This window comes from Anolis sagrei, chromosome 4 (assembly GCF_037176765.1).
Source record: "Anolis sagrei isolate rAnoSag1 chromosome 4, rAnoSag1.mat, whole genome shotgun sequence".
NCBI classification, from domain to species: domain Eukaryota; kingdom Metazoa; phylum Chordata; class Lepidosauria; order Squamata; family Dactyloidae; genus Anolis; species Anolis sagrei.
The window spans coordinates 47,870,852-47,881,069 of NC_090024.1; positions in this window are offsets into that span (position 1 = coordinate 47,870,852).

Sequence of the window (10,218 nt, forward strand, 5' to 3'; positions counted from 1 at the left end):
CCTGAAGTCATAAAATCTTTGCTTTCTAATGGTTCAGCGTGGACAAACTTTGTTTCATTAACTAAATTACTAGGAGTGTTTTATAAAATTACTTTCATGATACATGAAACTTACATGAATTCAATGTTTAGAGTTCAGTCCCATCCCAAAAGATTTCTCACATGTATGTATACGGAGTCCCCAAGTTACAAACATTTGATGTATAAATGATTAATGGTTAAGAACGGGGGTGAGACAACAGGAAGTGAGATAAGGGAATGGAAATTAATTCCTAAAAGAGTTATAATGGGGAAAAGGTTCTCCATTGAAGCTTTATCACCACTCCTTGTTTCCACAAGGAGCCAAATTCTTCAAAATCTAATTATCGCAAGGACTGAAACTGAGAGGAAATCAGAGAGAGAGAGAGAGAGAGAGATTTTTTGAAAATTAATGCTTAAAATGTACCTATTCTGACTTGCATACAAATACAACTTAACAACAAACTTATAGAACCTATGTTGTTTGTAACATGGGAACTGCCTGTATATGCAAAATACATGTGTTCCAAAATGGCCTCCAAAACACTTCTGGTCCAAAACACTACTATATAGTAGTATACTTATTTTGGGCATAATCTTAGGTTAGAGTCCTATTTAGATACTATAGTAGTGTAAAAATCATTGCACAACCAATTGCGCTTTCTCAAAGGTTACATAAGTGCAGTCCCTGGTATAGCCTATCATCTGTAAACATTCAAAGAGTACTCACTCTTTCAGTTTGGACTTGCTGAGTGGAGAGCTGACTTGGGGCAATAGGTGACCTCAAGGCTGGGCACTTCTTTCACAAACAGTTGGCCGGTCATCAGACCCAGCAAATCTACACTGGCATATATTTATGCTACGGTTGAAGTGTGTAAGATTTTGGCAAATATCTTTCAAGCAGTTCAGATAGGGGATACATGTATCTTCCCATAGAGACACCATCAATCTACACCTCCAATATTTTGAGAACCAAAGATATTCTAAATACGTTGGGCCAAAAAAATCTTACCTCCTGTCAGCAATCGTTTGAATAATTTTTAGAAAAAAGTTTTAATGTGGAAGTCAATTTGTATCCTTCCAAGTGAAATACAACAAGAACCTATAGCCTTGGGAAACGCTATAAAATAAAGTTTAAATATTAACATCTATGATTTTTTATGATAGAATACTTCTCAGTGATGCTGAACCTTAGGTTCAAAGCATAAACTGTGCACATTCCAGATACCAAACACTCACGTTGATAAGATCAATCCAATATAAAAGGCCGCATCTCTCCAGATTTTACTGTAAGAAGACAGCTGGAGCTTTGAAGAAACTTCAGGATATAATGCATACTTAGAATAGCTCTTTTTAGGAGTGCCAGAAGAGAGAAATCCAGGAAAAGGAAACAATTAACATCTCCGGTAGGATAGCACCACCCACTGCAGTCATTCTTGTTCTGATTTCAAGTTGTTCTGATCCATTGCAACCCCATGGCAAAACTATCATGGAGTTCCCTAGAAGGAATTTGTTGGGAGAGGGTTTGCCTTTCTTTGAGGCTTAGATGTTTGACCCGAGCAGGGATTCAAACTCTAGAGGTCCCTTTCAGATCTATGATACTATATCTCTGTGTGTGAATCATCCATCCATCCATCCATCCATCCATCCATCCATCCATCCATCCATCTATCTATCTATCTATCTATATTTATGGCTGGATGGCTCTTTGTCAGGAGGGCTTTGATTATGTTTTCTTGCCCTGGTGAAAGGAGCTGGACCCAATGGCCTTAAGTATTTTCTGTCGGTCATGGGGGCTCTGTGTGGGAAGTTTGCCCCAATTCTGTCATTGGTGGGTTTCAGAATGCTCTTTGATTGTAGGTGAACTATAAATCCCAATAACTACAACTCCCAAATGTCAAGGTCTATTTTCCCCAAACTCCATCTGTGTTCATATTTGGGCAAATGGAGTATTTGTGCCAAGTTTGATCTAGATCCATCATTGTTTGAGTTCACAGTGCTCTCTGGATGTAGGTGAACTACAACTCCCAAACTCAAGGTCAATGCCCACCAAACCCTTCTAGTGTTTTCTGTTGGTCATAGGAGTTCTGTGTGCTACGTTTGGTTCGATTCCATCATTGGTGGAGTTCAGAATGTTCTTTGTAGGTTAACTATAAATCCCAGCAACTACAACTCCCAAATGACAAAATCAATTTTTTTGAATGATGGTTACTCCTTGGGTTAGTAGGTGTCTTGTGGCCAAATTTGGCGGCAACTCATCCAGTGTTTTTTTGAGTCATGTTAATCCCACAAACGAACATTAATTTTTATTTATATAGATATATTAGTATTTCTGTTTCATCATCCATCTAATTTGCCAGCAGTATAATATTCAAATTTTAAGGGACATCTGAAGTTTATGATAGTTCACAATTTACACTGAATCACAAGCTTGGGCAAATCCAAGCTTGATATAGGACTCTATCAATTAAAGATATACAGCGGACACTTTTCAAACTAGGTCACACTCCAAACTAGTGTTAAGTGTGCCTAAACTCACCGATTTCAATGAGCTTAAACATCTTAACACAGGATGTTTACAAGTGTATCATGGTATGTGCTGCTGGATCAGTGTGAATGCACACTCAGCCTTTTTAATTCAGATGTATTCTTCTCTGTGAGAGCACAAACTGGGTTTTCAGGTTATTTCACCTGAAAGTAAGTTGACTGTGGATTTGCTGAGTCTGGGTGTTCCCCATTCACTAACAGGAGACTTCCAAGTGACAGACTCCACCTCCTCCGTACCTGCTCAGCCAGGGACTGCCTCCCAGGTACATGTCCCAGCTCAACCTCTTCTGCTGCATTCCATTCCTTTTTCCTTCATTTCCTCTTGTTCACTATTTTCAAATGCCTTTCTTTTTGCCGGAGTCTGATAGCATGTGCTTTTAACACAATCTCACAGTCATATACATTAAAGTATGTAGGTCTATGTTTTCTATGATCTTCTAATCACATAGTGGATGGTTCCTGCCACTACATATTTGCACGTGTGTATATAAACACAGGACATATGGAGCCATATAGGGAAAATCTCACTAAAATACAGTCAGCCCTCTGCATTTGTGGGGTTAGGGGCACTGGACCCATATGAAAGTGAAGAACTGCAAATAAAGAACTTGGTACTTTTTTACCTGAGAGAAAACCTCTCTAAGAATTTCTAAGTTTTCTAACATAATTCTATGACCAACTTCCTCTGCAAGCTAACCATAGAATTGCACTGGAGGGTCTAGAAATTCCTAGAGAGATGGGCTCTCTAGAAATCTCCAGATCCTCCAGCAGGATCAGAGGAAGCTGACCATAAAGGCTCACTGAGGACATAGAGATTTCTAGAGATAACATTTTAATCAAATGGTGAATAATCAAATTAGCAAAAACCAAATGGCTGTAAAGTCTTTGTTTCTTTAGTATAAAATGGATCCTTTTTTCTATGAATAACAATGTGTTCAGATGGGTGAGCTCCCATCTGAAAGCTCCAGCTTCCCATGCAGGGATGGTAAAATATCTGGGCATTCCCTGGGCAATGTCCTTGCAGACAGCCAATTCTCTCACATCAGAAGCAACTTACAATTTCTCAAATTGCTTCTGACACAGAAAAAATAATGTGTTCCTGTTATCTCCTTCTGTATTTAGAGAGTTTGTATTGAGAACAATTTTTTATATCTTGGGCTTTAAAAATGTCAGTGTTGGTATTTTGGTGTGTCATTCACATTCAATGCATTAATGACTCATGCCAAGTCACAACCAAGGGATATGCAGTGGTACAGCTAGATAAGCACATACATTGCAAGGAAGTTGGAGGTGAGAATCACCTGAAAATTGAATTGGATAGCAAAGACTATACCATATTTTTCAGAGACATTCAAGAATCCATTATTAGGTGTAGCATGTAGCACTAGCTTCCTTTGGAGGAGAAGCAGCAATTTGTTCCAGTGCAGAATTTGCTCCTGGTGTGGAATGCAGTAGCTGACCTTGTGACTTCACAAAGCTCATGTGTCACACATCCTGCTATGTCAGGATGTGAAAAGCTGCCTCAATGTTTTATAAACTGTATACTTGTCAACAGCCATTATGTTTGTGTGAACCCATGAAGTTACAAATTGAGTTCATCAGAAAGAAGGAACAAAGCTCCAAGTGAAGAAATATGTAAGATCTATGCACATTTTATTATCTAGGACATAAATATTATCCGCAGTAACCTGCTCTTTAAAATACTACTCCCTCCTCTCCCCATACATCTAGGTTGATCTCAAAATGCACTTGTCTGTTTGCAAAGTGATAAACAACTCAACATGACACCTATGTATTGTCATGGTTTTCAAGTATTACATGACATATCAGTGATGAATTGTGAAGAGTGCAGAATGCAAGGAAGCTGTTAAAAGAAAAATAAGTGTGTTCCCCAGCCATATGTAAAGCAACTGCATTTCATAATGCTGTCAAATCCACTATGGCACATATAGTCAGCCCTCTAAATTTGCTGGGTTTAAGGCAGGCATGGAAAAACTTCACCCCCCATCCCTACCCCACCCCCGCGGGTGTTTTGGACTTCAACTCCAACAATTCCTAACAGCCGGTAGGAAGTTGTGGGAGTTGGAAGTCCAAAACACCCAGAGGGGTGAAGTTTGCCCATGTCTGGTTTAGGGGCACCTTTCTTTGTTGTTCATTCGTTCAGTCGCCTCCGACTCCTCTTGACCTCATGGACCAGCCCACGCCAGAGCTCCCTGTCGGTCGTCACCACCCCCAGCTCCCTCAAGGTCAATCCAGTCACTTCAAGGATGCCATCCATCCATTTTGCCCTTGGTAGACCCCTCTTCCTTTTTCCTTCCATTTCCCCCAGCATCATCTTCTCTAAGCTTTCCTTTCTTCTCATGATGTGGCCAAAGTATTTCAGCTTTGCCTCTACTATCCTTCCCTCCAATGAGCAGTCAGGCTTTATTTCCTGAAGTATGGACTGGTTGGATCTTTGTGCAGTCCACGGCACTCTCAGAACTTTCCTCCAACACCACAGTTCAAAAGCATCTATCTTCCTTCGATCAGCCTTCCCTATGGTCCAGCTCTCACATCTGTAGATGACTATGGGGAATACCATTGCTTTAACTACGCGGATCTTCATTGCCAGTGTGATATCTCTACTCTTCACGATTTAATCAAGATTGGTCATTGCTCTCCTCAACTTTGCAAAAGTGGCACCTTTGCAAAAGTGAAAAACCACAAACATATAAAAAAGTTTGTTCTTTTAACCTGAGAAACTCCACCTTAGAAATGTCTAGGTTATTCAGCACAATTCTTTGGTCAACTTCTGCTGGAGATGACCATAGAAGCACACTGAGAGATTCATAGATTGTTTTCTCTATGGTTATTTCCCACATAGTTGCACTGGAAGAGCTAGAGATACCTAGATTACACAGATTAGATTTTATTCTAATTCATATAATCAAATCTGCAAAAGTCAAATCTGTAAATGTGGATGGCCGACTGTGTTGGAGCATGTAAAAATCAGTTGGTGAGTGTGTTAACTGTAAAATGCAAAGCATGAAGCTGATTGGTTGGGCTGTACCCAGAAACTAGCCGAGCCTGGGTGTTTTGATAACAGTTACATATTAAAGTTTTCTATGCAGGAGCTTGCCAAGACAGTTTTGTATTTTTGGCTGCTGGAAGGAGATTCTTCAGATTTTATAGGAATCTTTCATTTTGAAATCTTATGCTAAATCTCTCTGTGTGAACACATACCGTATTGCATTGCATGGAAGCCTTATAAACATTGGAATGTAAAGTTAGCACAAAATGGGGAGGGGCAATTTCTCAGAGGTGCAGAACATGCAATGTCTACATGAAATCCCAAATTCAATCCTGGCATCTCCAGACAGGACTGGGAAAAAATTCTGCCTCAAGCCCTGGAGGACTACTGCCAGTCTTTTTCAACAGTGTTAGGCTAGAAGAACCAGTGTTCTGCCTCTGGAAGTAGAGGTTCTCATGTTCCTGTGTAAAAATTATTTAGATTAAATATACTATGCCAGCAGCAAAAAAACAAAAAAAAATCAAATTCTGACTTCACAAATGAAACTTCATCATAAAAAAATTCTTCTTACAGAACTTTGGATGTTGAATCGGACTGTAATTGGCTATATGGATTGATGACAATGTTTTTAATGTATTGTTAACTTAATGTTCTATTTACTGTTTTAAACTGTTGCTATATTTGTTTATATTTGTATTATCTCGTGGCATCAAATTGTTGCCGGTGTAAGCTGCCCTGAGTCCCCCCTCGGGGGTTGAGAAGGGCGGGTTAGATATGTGGGAAATAAATAAATATCTAAGTAATCAACTCTATAAAAGCCTGTTTCTAAACTGTGTAGAACAAGGCAGGTGACGTTTCAAACCAGTATTGAAGTAATTGGTTTCACTGCACAGATGATTACATAGGAAATTCTGGAATCAGTTAATGTTCCAAATGGTGACGACACAAACCACAGAGCACTGACATGCATTAAGAGCTTTATTTTGTGTGCTTTCATGGGAGTTTGTTGTCTAGTCATTGCAGTCTGAAACTAGTCGAACTGCATTATATGGTCAGTGTATATGGGGCCTCCATCGGTTTTCAGTGGGACTATTCCCAATAAAATATGCCTAGAAATGACGTTACAGATAGATGCTCAAACCAAGTTGAAACAACAACAGATCTGGCACAATCTAAGAGCTTTTATTTTCAAGTGAAATATGCTACATTGGAGATGTGTGGAAAACAATATGTTGCCTGAGTGGCAACTCTATCAAATGATCACCGAAGATACGATCGGTCATTGTCTATGAAGTAGCACATCCCATTTTACGTATATGTTGCAAGCGTACCGACCTTAAATTGAATCACAAGGCTCTTTACATATTAGCTCCTCGTGCATGGATTTTTACCTTAAAAAGTGAACCCATAAGTTGAACTTTGGTATACTATCTTCAACAGTAAGATTAAAGCTACAAATTTTCTGTCATATATCAAGCAGACTTTAACTCTGAATTTCTTCCTGGGGGAAAAGCCCAATATTCTCTTACACACAAATATACACTTTTTATTCATTTTGAAGCCATGTCCAGCTATAAAGAATTTAGAAAGCAAAGTCAAGGTTAATGTATTATATATAACTTCATACTCAATGGGAACTTTCATGTGCAGGATGCTTCCAGGTGATATAATTTAAATGGTAAAGGTTTTCCCCTGACATTAAGTCCAGTCGTGTCTGACTCTGGACGGTGGTACTCATCTCCATTTCTAAGCCAAAGAGCCAGTGTTGACCGTAGATACCTCCAAGGTCATGTGACTAACATGACTGCATGGGGAATCGTTACCTTCCCATTGGAGCAGTATCTACTGATCTACCCACATTTGTATGTTTTTGAACTGCTAGGTTGGCAGAAGCTGGGGCTAACAGCGGGAGCTCATCCCGCTCCCCCAATTTGAATTGCAAACCTTTTGGTCAGCAAGTTCAGCAGCTCAGTGGTCTAACTTACTGTACTAAACAGCAGTTCTGACAATAGAATACTAGTTTAGTTACAGAATCCTATAAAGTGTCAAGCTGAAATATAGTAAGCACAATGTGCATTTACACCTCTTCCATGCAGAATATTCAGATGACGCTAACACAGTATTCTAATTGATGTAGACATAAATTCTGCTGGACAATGATAGCAGATACTGCTCAGTTCGGCATTTTCTTCTGCTTGGGAAACCAGCATGGATGACTCAATATTCTCTTGCAAGCTGTAGGGTTTGGTTTTGTTTTTAAGTTTTGAAATCATTATTCACTTCAATTGTTTTGTCCAAACAAGTACTTTGCACTGCTATTAAGCAACATCCTTGTTCTTTGGGTATATTTTTTGTATGTATTTGAATAACGTATATCAGGAAAGTAAACATGAGTAAAACAATTCAGCTAGGACCAGACTGAAGTCTAGTGCAGACCTGTGCCAGGCAGACTTCCTGATTTTTAAAAAAAAATATGCCAAGTGAATCATTCACAAACAAATTGCAAAATATTTTCCTGCCCAAAATACGTTTACGACGGCCTAAACTAATCCTGTGTGGAGAGTTGGCAACATCAGCTTGCATCTAGTTAAGACAAATAGGCAGCTATGCCAAAAACAACCTCTTAAAAAGACGACATAGTTCAGCTCTCATTTAAAACACACAGTGGGGTCAAGTACATAGAAGGGACTGAACAAAGTGATCCTAAGTAAACAAAATACAAAGTGTACGCTCTTGGAAAACAGTTTGTCGGTGGAAAGAGTTTCATGACACATAAGTTAAAAAATCCTAATAAATAATAATGAACTGGGTTGCTGTGAGTTTTCTGGGCTGTATGGCCATGTTCCAGAAGCATTCTCTCCTGATGTTTCACCCAAGCACGTGGACAACTTCAACAGAAAGGAAGAAACCATAAAAATGAACGAAATCTGGCTACCAGTTCTAAACTCAGAACAGTAAACAAAGAGCAACACTCAAAAAACGGGAAATCCAAACTAGAAATTATCAGGACCAGCTAATACCTCTCAACAAGAATTTCCCCCAGGCAGCAATCAGCCAGGCTTTGAAGCTACAAGGCCATTAAATCAAGGTGGCCAATTGCAACCTTCACACTTGCCTAAATATAGCAGAGCATCCAAAAACAAAAAGGATACCAAAGTTGAGCATCAGCTCACTAGTGAACAGAGTGTGAAGTGCCCTGTGATATGGCAGTAAAGAGTTCGGAGATTAGGAGGCAAACATGTAGAGTTCAATCTTAAAAATCACAAAAGGTTTGTTTACAATAATAAAGAATTAACTACATTTCTTAATAATCAAGAACTGGGTCTGAGCTTCTCTAACACCCATCTCTTCTAAGGTTTCAAGAGAGGGGAAAAGACAAATGACTACTTCTCTCCTGACACACAAGCAGAAAGAGATCACAAAGCACACAGCACATACTCTCCATACTAAAGTGTAAGAAGGCAGAAGGCAGATTCAAAAACCTTGCAGTAGAAAAGCATCAATTTTAAACAACTAATCAGAATGAGAGCAGAGAAAGAGAAGATAAATTCAGGAGACATGGGCGAAGGGAAACCCTTAGTCTATACTAAACTAACTAAACTGTTCCTCATTGAGGACTTGAGCAGTGTGGGGTTGAATTCCAACAAGTGAAAGGTCAGGAGAGAATGCTTCTGGAACATAGCCATACAGTCTGGAAAACTCACAGCAGTGCAGGGATTCCAGCCTTGAAAGCCAACACATTAATAGTAAAGTGTTTACTTAAGGAGAAAGGAGTATCACAGATAGCAAAACAACCCTTCTCCTCTTATACCTGGAAACTTTCCTGCTCCCTAAAGAAATCAATTAGTCTTAACACAGTGGCCTCCACAGCTTTATTTTGTTACTACACGTTGAGGATATGATAGTCAGAGTACAAAAATACTCCAGGGTTGACCATGTGGAAAGCTGAGATAATGGAACTGTTGCTTTCTCATGGTTCAATATATACAAATTTGTTGCTTTATGCACAAACTTGTTCCAAATGTGGAGTATAAAATAACCTACGTAAAGGTAAAGGTTTTCCCCTGACATTAAGTCCAGTCACGTACGTGCTCATCTCCATTTCTAAGCTGAAGAATCAGTGTTGTCCATAGACACTGCCAAGGTCATGTGGCTGGCAGGATTGCATGGAGCGTTGTTACCTTTGCGCCAAGGCGGTACCTATTGATCTACTCACATTTGCATGTTTTTGAACTGCTAGGTTGGCAGAAGCTGGGGCTGATAACGGAAGCTCACGCCGCTACCTGGATTCGAACCTGTGACCTTTCGGTCAACAAACTCAGCAGTTCAGAGGTTTAACCCACTGCACCACTGGGGGCGCAGTGGGGGCCATAAAATGGCCTAGGTGTATATAAAACATAGATAACTTTGTTAACAGCGATACATTTTATTTGCTACCTGCCTTTCCTCAAAACTCAAGGTGGGGGGCAACATACAGTAGAGCAGTGGTCCTCAAACATTTTAAACAGAGGACCAGGTCACAGTCCCTCAAACTGTTGGAGGGTCGGATTATAATTTGAAAAAAGCATGAATGAATTCCTATGCACATTGCACATATCTTATTTGTTGTGCAAAAAACACTTAAAAACAACACAATAATTAAAA